Here is a 16,456-nt window from a genome sequence, read left to right on the forward strand (position 1 = left end):
GCAGCACCCGGGAGCGGGACAACGAGGGGAGAGGTCAGCCTCGTGAAGGGGGCAGCTGCCAGCGGGGAACCTGCCACCCGAGACGGCCGGAGGGGCGACGACGGCGCCGAGAGTGGGGCCAACGATACTCCACGCTATAGAGCCAACGGCACGGGTAACTGGGGCGAGAACTATTGGGAGAGCAGAACAGACATCTGCAGCCCAAGAAAGGGGAGCGTAAGCCGGCATCCTTACGGGGAGAGGCACGACCGGTCCGAAGACCACTGGTAGTCACCAGCAGGTCTGAACCAAGAGAGCGCAAGGCAAGGACGGATTGGGGGCCAGAATAGGAAGACCTGAGGGGGCGTATGGCCGGGGTGTAGGGGAGGATGGAGCCCCGAGAGTTCCCGCGAGGAAGCACGCCAGCACTGGGGGATGCCCCGAGGGAAGACCCCCCACTGAAAGAGTCATCAAAGTCGTGGCAGGCGAGTTCTGGGGTCTCCCTTTATACCAGGTGGGGCAAAACCTGGGCGATACGAACGAAGCCCGGGTGTGCAAAACATCAGGTCCGGGCGAAGGCGGCGCGCGAACTCCTGGTGGAACGGAGGCGGGTACAATGGCTAAATTGCCCACCGTAGAAAATTCCTTCTTGAGAAGGGGGTCTCAATTCAGTGAAGCAACTGCATACCTACATGCTGTGCTTAACTGCTTTACCTGATTCAGGGCTTAGAAGGGTAAACTAATTCAATTTTATAAACCAGACTACTTACCAGCGAGGAAACTGATGTACTACAGCCACATCCTGATAAAAATGATTAGGTGCTTACAGGCCCAAAGTGTTTTAACTATAGTGACTGAAATATCAGTACATGGCTTACTAAATGTTTTCTGAAAGGCTCCACATTCATTATTTTCTCCCCTTTAATTAACTGTTAACTGTAATTATTGTGCGGGCCGGGAGCGGTCCGAGGCCCTCGGGGGTGCGCGGCGGGCTGTGGCCAGCAGCCCTGGCATGAGGGTCGGGGAATGCAGGCCGGCGGACTAGAATTAGGCACGGACGCGTAGTGGTTGATTAAAGATTATTTTACTTACACCGTAAATGGTCGCGGTGCAGGCAGGAAAACTTGCTTGAGTTGCAGTTACAGACAGGAAAGAAGAAAAGTGGACAAGAGTTCTAAACTCGCGAACTCTAGCCCAATCCGGCTGAAGGCTCTAAAAACGCGAGCCCGTCGTGTCAACCGAAGAAAACAACTCGGAGAAGAGCTCTGGATACACTCACACGAAGTTTGCTAGGCTCCGTGGAACTTGCGCGCAGGAAAGGGGTTCATCGAGGGATCGCTCGGCGACGCAAGCCAATCGCTAGCCGCCACGTGGGAATAATTTAGAACTGGCCAATAGTGGGACACAAATTTGCATGCGGGTGGCGGGAACTTCTTTGCACCGGGGTTTTCTCTTTGCAACTGAGAAATGCACCTTGCAAAGAAAGCTCCTCGTGGCGGGAAATAATTTAGCAGTGCTGAAGCGCGCGCACACAAAATCACACCCTTGGGTTGTGACAATTATCAGTTAACTTTAATTTTCTTTGCAGGACTACTTCCCGCATTTCTAATACAAAGGAGTTAAGGGTCTTTTAGAGGGAAGCATGGAGGGTATCCTATTGTTCAGGGGGAAAGACAGAGCAGTCTCTTCTTTAGTCCTGGATTTTAAAAGTAAGACAATTTGTTAATAGGAAGCCTTGTGAACTGGTTGCATCTAATTTGCTAAAAAAAAAAAAAATTAACTTTAAGGCAGGAGTAAATTTTTGTTCCATCTTTATCCAGAATGTATTGTTATCCCTATTGGAATATGCTATCAAGCCTGGAGTGCTGTTTGATGCTACCCCTAAGTTCTGAGACCTTCCACTCTGAAATCTCACATGCTTAAACTTTCATACACTCAGAAGTGTATTATTGGACTGGGTCCATTAGATGATTCCATTAATTTCCTAACTGCTTTTTGCTGTTAGCATGCCATCAAACATCCTCTTAAATAGTAACATTCAACCTATTCAAAGGCTTTATCTTCATCAAGGGACAACCCTGTGCTTGGTTATTTTATGCCTGAGCCAAATATATTGAGAATTTCAGGTGCCATCTATTACCTGCTAATCCACAATATACAAAATCTCTTTGTGTTCCCTAATAAATAGTGGCAGCAGCACTTAGCCTATTAGTAAAAAAATTGAGATTATAGCAACAGGAACCTTGATGGAAAAGCAAATTTGAAGGAGGGAAGCATTTGGAGAAGGTACTGGGAAGCAAGTCTGTTTGTACATGCCATGGATGTTAGCAACACTGTGTAAATAGGTTGCTTAATTAAGTTTAGAAATGTGGAATTCTCTTGATTTATTACCAACAATACAGTATCTGAACTAGCCAATATCTTGGTATCAGAGTTTAAGAGGGAAATAGGTTGCTTTCAGTTTTGTGTTTGCTGAGTTTCAAAATTAATTAAATACCATCTGCTCACATTCATATTGTAATTCAAAATGTTTTGGATGAAATTATTAAATAAATTGACAAGCTTGGGACCCAAATCCTCTGCTAGACCTTTGTAACACAGCTATGAGAACACGTAGGATTTTGATGACTTAGCTATAGATGTCTAATCCATTATATTATCTGTTTAACAACATTACAAACCTGTTTGGTCTACTGAGGTCTATTTGTTTCTGAGCAAGAGGAAGCAAGGTATCAGTTGCTATATTCCTTGGTCTTTATTTTATTTGATTTTATATGAGGTATAAAAGCCCTCAAACAACTGACATTTTGATTTGTAATGGAGGTAAAGCTGAGGAATTACTCTAAGATGTCATAAAAAGTGGAATTATAAATCAGTGCATCTAGAGAAGTTTCCCTAATTGCCATCCTTAGTTGGTGAACAATATATTGGGGAAAACCTATTTTAAATAAAATTCCATTAAAAATAAAATCTTATTCCTTCATCTAGTAACGTGCGACTTTACCAGTCTTGTCCCAGGTCAGCTGACAGGAGTATTCTGCAGCTTATTACTCTTCACCCCATTCTTGTGTATTCTTTCTATACTGTGTTATACAGCAAACAATCTACATACCACACAGCTTCCAATAATCAGTGCCAAAATAGAAAGCTTTATTTGTGCTAGTGTCCTAGAAACTCTTAGGGGTCGGTTCCTTTTCACCCACTAGATAGCTAAAGTATGGCTGCCAGCAGGGACTAGAATCTGACTAGTCAGGGCAGCCTTCTAATTCACCTGCCTGTGTAGATGTGTAGTTCTCCTGTATGCTCTATGGGGAGTGAGGACACAGCTTGTACACCCCCAGTATATTTCACCCTACAGAACTACAGAGATCTCCATTTCAATGAGCAGTACTGAGATGTCTCCAGAGACAGATCCTCAGTTACACAGATGTCACAGTGCTCTCCATTCATTCCAATTGGAAATTTTAACCTGCACGAAGGTGTCTCTGTTTATTTGGAATTATACTTCCCCTGACTGTATACATATCTGAGCATGACTTCAGACATGACAGATAAACATCTTTTTAGGGAGCAGCATAAAGATCTTCCTCCTTCATCATAAATTGTTTAGTGGTTAGAGCACTAGGACAGTATGCAAGAGACCTAGGTTTCCCTTCCCCCACCGAACCTTGGAAAATTTGAACTTAAAGCTCCTACATCATGGTAAAGTACCTCAACCACCATCCTGTGGAACAGACCTGACTGTGAGCGCCATGGTTTTTTTCCTCTCCCCAAACACAGGTACATACATACCCCTTAATGTTAGGGATTCTGGGTGGCCAAGTCTTTAAAGAGGCCCTTCCTGCATGAAGACTTGGAATGAGCACTGCCACTAAAAAGCTTTTTAAGTGCAGGTATCTAGTTCAGAGAGAGTTTTAAGCAACTAGAGCATTGTGAAGACGCCTGGTTTCTGCCCCAGGGCTGTTTCCACAGTCTGCAATGCAAAATGCACAAACATTGGAAACATGGGCTTTCTCCTCCCTATGGGCGGATTTAGAATTTCAGAAGGGGTGGTGCGGAACCAGCAACCTGCACTGTAATGCGGGGAGGGCTGTCCCCAGCTCCCAGGCTCCCCCTGCCACACACCATGGCAGGCTAACCTCATGGCAGGAGCAGCAATCAGGGACTTTTTCTAAAGATCCTTAAGCAGGTAAGAATCTTCCCCCCATCTTCTACCCCTCCCATTTCCATCTCCCCAACCTGCTGCTGCTGCTGTTGTCCCCAGATGAGCCAGGTGGCTACAAAGCAGCTCTTGCCCTGCTACAGCTGGGCTACATGTGGAGCCAGGCTCAGCTAGAATCAGCAGTAGCAGTGGGAGGATTCCCATTTTCCTTCTTGCTCTTGGGGTGGCAAGAAACAGCAGGGGAACCAGACAGGGTGGGGGAAGGCCCCATCCCACTGCTGTCCCTGTCCCTGTCCCTGACTGAGTCTGACCCCACAGGGAGTCAGACTGGAGCAAGCAAGAGTGTCTCTGGGGCCTCCCTCTCTGTCCCTAGGCACCAAGAGACAGCAGCAGTGGTGGACAGGTGAGGGGTAAGGGGCTCATGTGCACTGAGCATGGAAGGGAAGGGAGGTAGGGATTCCTACTTGTTTCGGGGACTTAAAAAAAAGTCTCCGGATGCTTCTCCCACAGTGTGGTCAAGTGAAGTGGGGGAGGGGAATGCATCTGCAGCACTGCACTTCCCCTCCTCCCCTATCTGCTCCTGCTCCTCCACACCATCTTAGGGCAGCACCACCTGCCAGAGTCATAGAGTCAAACTCCTTCCAACTTGATTGCCTCCTGTCATAGAGGTCCTTTCCCTCTTGGCTACCTAGTGGCCTTGCATTAACAGGAAGGTGCTTTCAGTCCTGTCTGACCTGTGGCTAGGATGCTGCCTCGTAATGCAGGGAATTAGTGTTCAAATCTCCTAAGGGGAAGATCAGCCTAGAACCTAGGCCTCTTGTATCTCCCCCATCATGGGCAGATGGAACAAGGTGGGCATCCTGTCTCAGAGCAGTGTCAAACAGTTGCTAGTTGAGTTTTTTGGACACTTACAATTTGGGGTGTTTACACAACACCTCTATCCATCCATGGTGACATTAAATTGCAACGGAAAGTAAAAGGAGTTACATCCACTTGGGGCAGTACTGAGTAGTTGCCAACATGCATACTAGGGCCAAAAGGAGTCATGGAGGGTGAAACGGTAGGTGGCATGAGGCATTTGGGTGTGTACTCACTATCAGGCTGTTACGTGGGGTGAAGTAGAATACAATACCACTTAGATAAGTAACTTGGGTAACTTAGATGCTTAAAACTGGGTGCCACTTGTGCATCTTAGAAAAGAATAGAATTCTTCCCTTGTTCTGTCTGATTACCCCATTGCTCAATATCTTCTCTTTCCTGCTTATCCTTTCCCGCTTCCTCTTGCCTTTGCCAGTATTCATAGCCATATAGACGGTACCTATTTTGGTCACAGGGACCTTCTGCAATTCTATTTCCTTTCCTGTTAAAGCTCAAGCCCAGCTCTTCTAGGCACTTTTCACCTTCAGCTACAGTTCCAGTAATATAGCCATCTCAATGGGAAACCCAAATGGGCCTTTGACCCATTGGCCTGTTCAGCTTCTTATCAGTCTTGTCGAGCTCCCTTTGTATTCTTGGTGTAAATGAGAACAGAGCATGCAAACATAACCACGGTTTGTCTTTTAACAATTTTCACTGAGGATTTGCAGCAGACAGTAAACTTATGCATACTTTGTACACATTTCATATGATATGGCAGAATTCTCCAGGGTTTGTTTTCCTGATAGAAAAACTTACCTGGAGAGGCCTAAACAGCAGACAGCTTGAAATGCTGATACTGCACAGCCAGAGGGTGGGCAGGAGCAAAGCACCTTAGGATGCTGTAAGGTTGTGTTGTAGCTTCTCTGAAAAGAGAAGACGTACAGACATTTACTCTTCCAGGAGAAAGTCTCCTGGCCATGATTTATCCCTGGTTGTTTCTGCGGGGGAAGGATTTTCTCTTGGAGCAGCCATTTTTGTTTTGGGAGAAAAATCTGGAATGTCTGTACACTCATAGGTCTCCTGGGAGAGCAGCAAATTTCCCAGAAGAAACTTCATATTTGTATGTGGCCTTTTTGCAGTATTAAGATCTTAATGTTCTTGGTCCTCATGATATTACTCTTCAATGAGTTATTTGCATCTAGTTCTAGATACAGACCAAGACAAATCTCCCAACTGGATCACAGACAGACACAGGAGGGACACCAGTCCACCAACTGTTAGTGCAGACTTAGTGAAGGGGTACTTGGAGGGGCTAGATGTGTTCAAATCAGCAGGTCCAGATGAACTTCATCCAAGGGTACTGAAGGAATTGGCCGGTGTCATAGCAGAGCTGCTGGCACAGCTGTTCAAGCACTCATGGTACTCCAGTCAGGTCCCAGAGGACTGGAAAAGGGCCAATGTGGTCCCTATTTTCAAGAAGGGGAGCAGGAAGGAACTGAGAAACTATAGGCCAGTTAGTCTCACCTCTATCCGTGGGAAAACTGTGAAAAAAAATCATTAAGGATCACCTTTGTGGGAGCCCAGCAGGAGAAATAAGGCTGAAAGGAAATCAGCATGGATTCCCTGACTAACCTTGCTTCTTTTTATGACCAGGTCACAAAATGCTTAGACACAGGAGTCGAGGTAGATGTCATCTACGTAGACTTTAAGAAGGCTTTCGATACGGTATCTCATTCTATTCTTGTAAATAAACTGACAGGCTGCGATGTAGATGAGTTCATGGTCAGGTGGGTGGCAAATTGGCTTAGAGGTCACACCCAGAGAGTGGTGGTGGATGGGTCAATATCAGCCTGGAAAGATGTGGGCAGTGGAGTCCCGCAAGACTTGGTCCTTGGACTGGTACTATTCAATGTCTTTGTCAGTGACTTAGACGAGGGCATGGAGAGCACCCTGTCCAAGTTCACAGATGATACTAAATTATGGGGCAAAGTTAACACAGCAGAGGATAGGGAACAGATCTAGGCGGATCTGGACAGGTTGGGAAATGGGCAGAATGAAACAGGATGCAGTTCAACAAAGTTCAACAAAGACAGGTGCAAAGTGCTGCACCTGGGCAAAAAGAACCACCAACACACTTACAGGCTGGGGGATGACCTTCTCAGCAGCACAGCAGTAGAAAGAGATCTTGGAGACATACTTGACTCCAAGATGAACATGAGTCGTCAATGTGACAAAGTGATCAACAAAGCTAACCGCACTTTATCATGCATTAGCAGATGCATGATGAACAGGTCCAGGGAGGTGATACTTCCCCTCTATGCGGGACCGGTTAGGCTGTAGTTGGAGTACTGCCTTCAGTTTTGGGTGTTGCACTTCAAGAGGAACGCTGAGAATCTTGAGAGGGTCCAGAGGAGGCCACTCGTATGGTCAGAGGCCTGCAAGCAAGGCCCTACAAGGAGAGACTGAGGGACCCAGATCTCTTCAGCCTTCATAAGAGAAGGCTGAGAGGTAACCTTGTGGCTGCCTATAAATTCATCAGGGGAGGGCAGCATGGAAGAGGAGATGCTCTGTTTACTAGGGCACCCCCCAGAGTTACTAGAAACAATGTCCACAAATTGACAGAGAGCAGATTTAGGTTGGACATTAGAAAGAACTTCTTCACAGTAAGGGTTACCAGAATCTGGAATGGGCTTCCAAGGCAGGTGGTGCTCTCCCTTACCTTAGGGGTCTTCAAGAGGAGATTGAACAAGCACCTAAGCTGGGGTCATCTGACCCCAGCGCTCTTTCATGCCCAGGGTAGGGAGTCAGACTCAATGACCTACTGAGGTTCCTTCTGACTCTAACATCTGTGAAGCTATAACTGTGGAGTCCTACCTTGTAGAGCAAGATCCTTCAGTTGACTATAGAATTAGTGCATGACACAATCTGACTATATATACAAGAGCCCTTTTCTCTTTCACCCAGAGTCCTCTTAGGAAGGTTTCCTTATGTTTTCAGGGTTCCCTTTTGTATGACTTTGGTGAGTGCTTTCAGTCCTATTTTGTTTCCCCTTCTACCTATTCTCCAGATCATCCCTTTTTAGCTCCAAATAGAGCTCTTCTCCTGCCAGGTCCACTAACTGCATCAGTTAGTGTATATGGTTTCACCCTGCCTAAAGTCAGTTTCCATAAGTAAGATCATCTCAAGGGAATTAATGAAAGGTGTAGATGATTTGCATCTCAGATCCCATGGATCTCATTTCAGGCAGCAACCAGTCATTTTTTAACATCTTCTCTTGGGGCATTCTACCCCAGAAGGTAGATGAAAGGAGCCTGTGCCTGGGCTTCTAGCTGCCTCATTGTTAGATTTAGAAGACATCTAAAACCGCTTCTTCTGGATTCCCAGAATTGCCCTGAATGGATCTGCTATTGTTATTTTAAGGCACCTGAATAGCTAGAAATTCTGGCCTTGGTTACTATTTAAATGTGGCTTTTTCCAGCTGTAGGCAGATCTCTTTTGCTGAGGCAGACTTAGCCACAGACATTCAAAACTTTCTCAACTGTAGCTAAGGGCAATGCACTGGGGTTGCCAAGTTACTCAAAGGCTACCTTTTCTACCATTAGAACAGCTAACATCAGCTTCTGTCTTCAGTCCCTAGACATGCAGTCTTAAGGACTACAAGATGGACATTTTACACTGGAGTAAATGTAGGAGTGCCTGTAGTACCCCACGAGTCTAAATGTACTGATCTTCTGAATATTGTGCAAGACTCACATCCTTTTCACTCATAAAAATTAAATACTGTTGATGTGTATGGCGATACATTTATTCATGTGTATAGAGAGCATGGCTACTTTAAGGTAGCACAGAGAAGGGCACACTTGTGACATCAATTGCTTAAGTTACCATGTTGCTCATTTTTACATGGTCACACAAAGAGCCTGTAGCAATCGTTACATGCAAAAATAAATATATGTGACTCATGGTTAGACCTTAAAACAAGGACATTACCCCTCAAATTGCAGTTCTGCTTTGAACAGGGGCTGTGAAATACCAGTTATCAGATCTGCTCCCTATGTGCACAGCAACCAGGCCAGCTGATCTGAGTGACTAGAAGATTTTACTCTGGCTAGCCCGCAGAACCAAGCCAGCTGAGCAAGAGCAAGCTACTGTCTATGCCACCTGGTGCATCATCAACAGAATTCCATTTACAAGGTTTCATTTTGTGCAAACCCAATGGGGCCGCACAGCTGTCACTGGGAACATAATTAAAAGACAGTGGAACAGCATGGCTATCACCCAGGGTACAATTTGTGCTACAGGGCCTTTATTACTGGTGATGTGTATGAAGAGCCCTTTTTGCCTCTTCTAGCTTTGACTACATTTGCAAGGATGGTCATTGGAATAATGATAATTCTACTTGTAAACTGAGTTAATTTGCTCAGGAATTCTGGCGAAACAATGAAGATGTTGCCTTTTTTTAACAGCCATTTTCTCAAAGTAGTACTGCATTTGAATGTTCTCCAACTGAAATCCTACTAAGAAATGCCATGTTATTCCATCCCTTGCAATGCTAACATGAACAGACACCTAATAAAAGCCAAATGGGAAAAAAAAAACCCAAAGGTATGAGAAATGTATAGCATGAAACCCAAATCCAGATAAACCAAAGCCAAGTTTAGAATGAAAAAGGGAGAGATTTGCAACCCCAGGAGATACAAGTAACTCCCTTTGACTTCAGTAGGTGTCACTGGTGCCCTGTGCGAGGGACAGTAAGGTCCCTTACATTTAAACTAACTGAATGGAAAAGAAGTGAGTCCAGGTAACGTATGTTTAAGATCACTCTGAGGAGGAAAAGAGAGCAGAAAGCAAGATGGTGGGGGATTGACTACAGAGTAGACAAACAGTGGTTGAATCCTCCTTGCTCACTTGCTTGTTTTAGCTCCAATATAGTACAATGCCTGGGGCAGATTGATATTTTTGGATGGAAATCATATCAGAGCCTTAACAGTAATTATGTAGTCTTTGATGTATTACAGAGAAACAAAACTGTTCTTTCTTATTTGTTCATTCTCCTCTCATTGTTTTTTTCCAGAACTTGCAGTTTTTCTGTTGGTACGTGACATTGCCCTGGCAGTGCTTTGAGAAAGTAAACTGAAGTCTATTATGGTAATTTTGTTTAGCTGACAATGGTGCTCACAATAATTTCTAGGTGCAGCATCTTCATTACAGATGAGGTGGATATAGGAAGAAAGAATTCAGATGAGCTTTAAGATCAGGGGTTGAGTTAGAAAAAACATTCCTTTGCCTGGAAGATTCAAAGAAGAGTGTGTGTGGCTAGCCTGATATTTCTTACAAACCCCAGATCCCAATAAAACTCACCTGAAGTTTAAGTGTGGCCTTTAATTTTTGAGTGTATGAGAACAAATACATGGGGTGATACCTTTTACTGGACCAGCTGTATAGTTGGGATAGAGTTAGGCATGCTGTTGAATGCAAGACATGGCTACTGCATCATTCTAATACTGCCAGCACTGATCTGGAAGGTAACTGAATGTGGGATCTTGTGTGTTATATCTATAGTCTTTCTTCTGGAAGTAGAGTTGACAGGAAGTTTTCTTAAAACATTTAATTTTACCTTTGCACACATAATAAAAGCAGATAATTAGATCTCTCTGCATCTGGTACATGTGCGGCGTGATAAAAGAAAAGACAACATAAGAATATGATCAATATATGAAAATTAAGATAAAAGTATATGTTCCTTGATGCAGATAAACTGGTATTCACTTATCTTTCAATAGGTCTTTGTGACGTAACACAGGAGAAGTCCTTTGGAGGTCTGCACTGAAAGTCAGTATTTACTAAAAAAAACAATATTTAAGTCTGTACTGTGGGAATGCCATGTGCAGTCCAGTTGCTTAACTACTTGCATTTTATTGGCTAAGTCTCACATAAATAAGAAACATTTTTTATTTAAAGGCTTGGATGCTTTCTTGCCCAGATTGGTAGAAGAAAGCACATCTTGAGATTACTGAGGAATAAAATATTTAATATACTCCCTGTTGTGCTAAATATTTTCTTCACAAACTGAGAGGCATAGGTTCATGCCCATATGGAATGGAAACAGAGAGGGAAATGCCCACAAGCATTTCTTACACATTTTAGGCATGACTTTATGCACAGGGTTTGAGATGAGAGGTGAAATAAAACATCTGTATACAATGATGAGCTGTGTCTATGGTACGCTATTGTTAACTGTAAATATATATATGTTACCCCCAGGCCTTGCTCCCATTGACAAGTGGTTCATACTTTCAGTCTTTAACTCCAGTTCACCTCTCCTTTAGGATTAAATACAAATAATTATTTGTAACCGCTACAGATGGGTTGCAGGCCTGAACAGCCCCTTGGCTTGCCCTTGTGGGGAGATTTCTTGCCTAGGAATTGAAGACATTGAACTAACTCTTGCTCTTTTTTAATACACACATTTTATAGATGAGAAACAGAGGCATGAGAAGGTTGGGGGATATTGGCCAAGTCATTCTGAGTCAGTGGCACAGATGTCATCACAAACTAATACTCCTTGATCACAGGTTCTCTGTCGTAACCACAAATCTTTTCCTTTACTTATAGTGGGCCCTCCTTCATGGTCATGGCCCAGAGCTGATAAGTACTGGCACTGTTTCTATTCTTATACAATTCAGGAATGATTGAAGTAACAGTCACATGACTGACAATGGCACCAAAGCTGACATTGGCCATGACCCAGGTACCATGCATCAGAACAGACAAAATGAAATCTGACCATGCATGCAGCTGCCAGTGACTTAGGTAAAGTATTCTAGCCTTCCCTGACATCACAGATATCATTGAGTAATGCCACACTGCTAGTTTCATGTATCGATGCTAATAACCCTAGATTTAGTGCATGGGGTATAAAAAGCTGTGGTTCCCAGTTGTACTAGAGAGGGCCACAGGCTCTTAGGAGCCATGCCTGTGTGTGTGCATGCGTGAGTGTGTGCATGCGTGCATGTGTGTTGCAATGCTGTTCACCTTCCCTGAAGTCACTCAGTCATCAGACAAGTCTACAGCCTTCCCCTGCTGCCTGTCTGACTCCCTGTGTAATGTTCCCACAGCATGCTTTAGTGGTAGCCTTGCATGGCTCAGGCATTCTTGCCAGGTTTCTCTGAGTCTGCCTGGGTTGAGTTGGGTTGGGGCATTCTTGCCAGGTTTCTCTGAGTCTGCCTGGGTTGAGCTGGGTTGGGTTATCTGTGGACTGTGAGCAGACTGCGTGGGAGGTAAGAGTACTTGCATCAGTTAGGGTTCATAACTACTGCGCCTTTGTGACATTTTGCATTCTGCTTGCTTCCCTATGCAGCCATCTCCTATTAATTCATCTTTTCTGTAGGGACCATTTTTCCTGGTTTCTCTGTCTTTCCTTGCCTACATCCTCATTGCTGGTCATCCATTTCCTGTCTTCCCAGATGATATTAAAAATCAGCAGCCAGGCCTGAGGGAGCAAATATTTTCCCATTTCCTTAAATCCTGTTATGCTAGGGTTGTGTGGGCTAATAGTTTCTTTGCAAGATCTCCTCGCCTAAGACACATGGACTGGCAGTCAGGTGCTTCAAGATGATGAAAATCTCCTTCTATAGGTACCGATGTCCATTTGCCTCTGCTCTTACAGAGCTTGTGTCATACGTTACGCAGATCAGATAAGAACTTTCTGTAGGTCAAGATTCCTGTAACTACCAGCTGCCCTGAGACTTGGTCCTTTTCTCCCCTTACACCAATGCGGCTGTGACTAGCTGAGGGGAGAGTAGTTATATAGTTTGGAAACCTGTTCAGAATACCCCGGGGCATTGCTTTCCTGGGTCAGTCTGCACAGGCACTTTGGACATGGGCAATTTGCACTTGTGCAGGTGTTTAAGCCTTGAAATAGAGCTAAAAGCTCCTGCTTCAAGCCAGAGGCAGAGGGGAGCTATCAGGACCACTTTGTTACAACAGAGCTAGAGACAGCTTCCTTTTATAAAATGAAATAGTGCATCATCTTACAGTAAAGCTGGTTGCTCTCGCATATGCTCTAGCATCTAAGGACATTGCTGCATAGTACTGTGACTTTATAAGGGAAAGCCATGCCAAAGAGTAAATCTTATGGGAGACACATTTGCTTGTACCTGCTGTGGTTGCGCCTGACAAAAATAGAGGCACTTACATGTTGTGCCCTGTACCAATTTCAAAGCCATCCTTCTGTTTCTGTGGTTGTGGAAACTACCCAGTTCAGTCATCTTTTGCCGAAGTCAAATAGCAACTTGTGAGGCCACATATTTTTAGCTTAAAAATGACTTGCCTCCTCACAAGTTGTTATTTGACTTCGGGTAGGGAGAGGACTGGGTGGATTCTGTGACCACAAAACAAAGCAGGCAGTTTCAAATTAATACTCTGGGCTGAGCTACCTATACAATTTCCCTGGCTATATTTAATCTCTCAGATGTGTTTGGCAGCCACACCACATTTAAGATTTGCAATCCGTAGCTTTTGATCTGAGGGTGAACTCCTTCTGTCCCTCTTCCTCCCACCCCCAAGGTACAAAGTCAAGTCAATGTACTTAGAAGGAAGAGTGGGGGGTGTGTGTGTGTGTTCAATGTGTGTGTTAAGTGTGTGTGTGTGTTAAATGCAAGACAGCTGGTCTGCCTTTATTTATTTTGGCTAGGGTTTGCCTGTGGTTTCGCTGCGATTTGCTTTAAACAATCTGAAAATCCCCCCTCAATTCAGCAGAATAAATATGCATGGCTTGTAATTCTGTTGCAGTTCTTGCTCCCAGCTGATAGGGTGACGTGGAGTTTGGAGGCTTAGAGATTGGCTTTTTGATTTGGCTTCTTGCTGCAGTTGTGCAAACCTCTCAGAAATCAGGCTCAACGGTTTCCCTTGCACCGTGATGCTGGAAAGTCTCAACTGAGCCCCTGATGGTGTGAGAGAGGGAAGGGGGAAGCCCATCCGATTCCATTGCAACCTGGGGTACAATCAATTTTTCCCTTTCACCCCCCCATTCATCACTGTCACCATCATCTTTCCCTACCTCATCCTTCCCCCTCTCCAGCTCTCCTCCTCCCTCCCCAAACTATATGGCACACAACTGAAGATCAAGGCTGATGGATTTAGAAACATTTTAACCCCCCCCCCCTTTTCCAGATGCACTCCCCCACTCCCCCTGGCAGCTGCGAGGCAGAGCAGAGGTTTCTTAGCAAGCCGGGCAAGTTGGACTGACATGCAGGGAAGGATCCCCCCACCTCCCCTCTCCAGGCAGTGATTAACCGCGGGATGCAATGAGCTCTGTTTAACCACGGGAAGGATCTGTCGTGGGGAGCAAGCGGAACCCCCCAAAGTCCCAAAGGCAAGCCGGAGGGGTAAGTAAGGGGGCTGCAGGGCGAGGGGGAAGTTCCCTGCTAGGAAGAGGGTCCTCGGCTATTGCATGCGAATTCCCATAGAGCTGGGGGGATCAAGTGGCAGAGACGGGGATTTCGCGTTGCAAAGACAGGGAGGGCTGGGAAATTCGGGCTGTTTTGCTACCGGGCTTAACGTGTGTGCGGTGCATGTGTGTGCGCGCGTGTGTGTTGTGCATATGGAGAGCAGCCGGGTGCTGCAGCCTCGCATCCCGGCGAGAGCCGCCTCTGCGCCCGGGCCGGGAGCAGGAGCAGGAGCAGGAGCGGGTGGAAATTGCAGGGAAGGGAAAATCCGCGGTGTTTCTCCCGAGGTGTGTGCGTTAGCGAGGTGCCTCCAGCTCCCCTCCCTCTGCAGGCTGGAGATGGGGAGCTTTCCCGGGGATGGGGCTGGAGGATGCGTGTGCGCGGGGGATCAATGCTAAACCAGAGCCAGCCGGCGGGATCTCTAAGGGGAGCAGGCTGAGCCAAACCCGGCTCCCTCCGGCCCAGGTGCCGAAAGCAAAGGGAAGACGCTTGGCGGGGGCAGAAAGGCAGGCTTGCTTGCTTGCTTTTTTTTTTGTGTGTGTGGATATATATATAATCCGCTTCCCGCATCAGCCACAACAAACGCCTTCCATGCGGGGCTATAAATTGCCTTTCTCTCTGTAAACCCTCCCCCCGGGTATTTACCCAGCCCCAACCCGGAGCTGTCTGGGCTGTGCCGGATGGTGGGAAGGGCTGCGCGGGGGCCATTTACCAGAAGCGCTGAGGAGAGGAGAGGAAAGGCGGGCGGGGGCCGGGGCTGATCCCCGCGCCCAGGCGGGGAAGCTCCGGCAGCCCTCGGCGCGCTCCCCGCCGCCGCCGCCTGATTGATCTTGGGCAGCTGTTGTGCTCCATCCACTTGTGCTGAGATCTTGTTTACTTCGGCTGTCAAATATAGCTACTGCGCCATGCTCTGCCCTAAATAGGGCAAGAGCAGTTTACTTTGGAGTAGGAGACGGGGCGGGCTCCGTGCCCGCGGGGAAGGGGCTCCTCGGCCGCCGCCCGCTCCCCGCCGGCATCCTCTCCGGCGCCGGCCTCGCAATGGTTTCCTCCAGCCTCTCGCTACACACGCACACGCACATCTATCTATTTGACCTAAATATCAAGTGTTTTTGTGCTCCAGCCTCCTCCATTTTCAGCTGCTGACTTCTTTCCCCCCCTTCCTCTCTAGGTATGGCTTGAGGTCTGAAATGAAACATTTGTAAATAAAGGGGGGGAGGGGGGAAAAAAAAAGGCTAGGGCCCCTGGCCATTTTCTCTCAGACTGAATTGCTGGGTTATCACAGGAGGTGTCCTGGAGCTGTTGTTTTTAGAGTGAACCCGCCTACATGCTCTTGAAAGACCAGGTGCAGTAAGGGAGGGCAAATTCCTGGCCCCCGCAGGGAGTTTCTCTAGGGGCCTTTCTGGTGGCTCTTGCAGGGATGCACCTCTATTCGGATCGCTCCTCCTCTCTCTGTCTTTTTTTTTCTTTCTTTCTTTCTTTAACTCCTCCTGTCTCCTTTTAGAGGTAGAGGGCAGCGTTGTTGGGATATTTCTTTGGTCCTGAAAGAGGACTTGCAAGAGAGAGAGCAGGGGAAGATGCTAGGCACCATCCAGCCAGCATCTTGCCATTCAAAAGCGCTCTGATTTTACTCTTTCAACTCTCTCGGGGGCTGTTGAGGCAGAGCGGCCTTGCTGACCACTTCCAGGCTTGGGGCTCCAAGGACTGGCATCTTTCAAAGGTGGCACTAACAGTCATAGCAAGTTTGTCATTTTCCCTGTCCGCAGCTGCGTTACAGATGTGCATTTTCCCTTGTGCAGTGGTATCTACCAAGGTAATTTGTGCTGGGAAAACTTGAGTGTTTGCCTGTGAGTTTGTGCGGTTGTCTGTTACAAGACTTCCGTTTCCTGAGAAATGTTCATGTCCTACAGCTGAGAGGGCATCAAACCCACCATTAAGGTCTGGTTCAGGAAAGAGGAAGGTGGATCTTTGAGGTGGGAACCAGGACTCCTGACTCCTGTTCTTGGATTTC

The 16,456-nt window shown here is 46.3% G+C and overlaps 1 protein-coding gene and 1 long non-coding RNA gene across 6 annotated transcripts in view; one reads left to right on the forward strand and one right to left on the reverse strand.

Moving 5' to 3' along the window:
• The window catches only part of LOC112550528, a 35,234-nt gene extending 19,926 nt beyond the window's left edge, over positions 1 to 15,308 (reverse strand). Inside the window, exon 1 of the long non-coding RNA XR_003094423.1 lies at positions 15,161 to 15,308. This is a non-coding gene — a long non-coding RNA (uncharacterized LOC112550528). The remainder of the gene's footprint in view (positions 1 to 15,160) is intronic.
• The window catches only part of SLC8A3 (solute carrier family 8 member A3), a 208,956-nt gene continuing 206,348 nt past the window's right edge, over positions 13,849 to 16,456 (forward strand). For 4 of the 5 annotated variants that reach the window (XM_025205983.1, XM_006025176.2, XM_006025177.2 and 1 more), the window contains exons 1-2: positions 13,849 to 13,999; positions 14,174 to 14,388. The gene's annotated coding sequence lies outside the window, so the exon portion shown is untranslated. The other variant, XM_006025175.2, reaches the window with a different exon arrangement.

Source organism: Alligator sinensis, unplaced genomic scaffold (genome assembly GCF_000455745.1).
Source record: "Alligator sinensis unplaced genomic scaffold, ASM45574v1 scaffold768_3, whole genome shotgun sequence".
In the NCBI taxonomy this organism is placed as follows: Eukaryota; Metazoa; Chordata; order Crocodylia; family Alligatoridae; genus Alligator; species Alligator sinensis.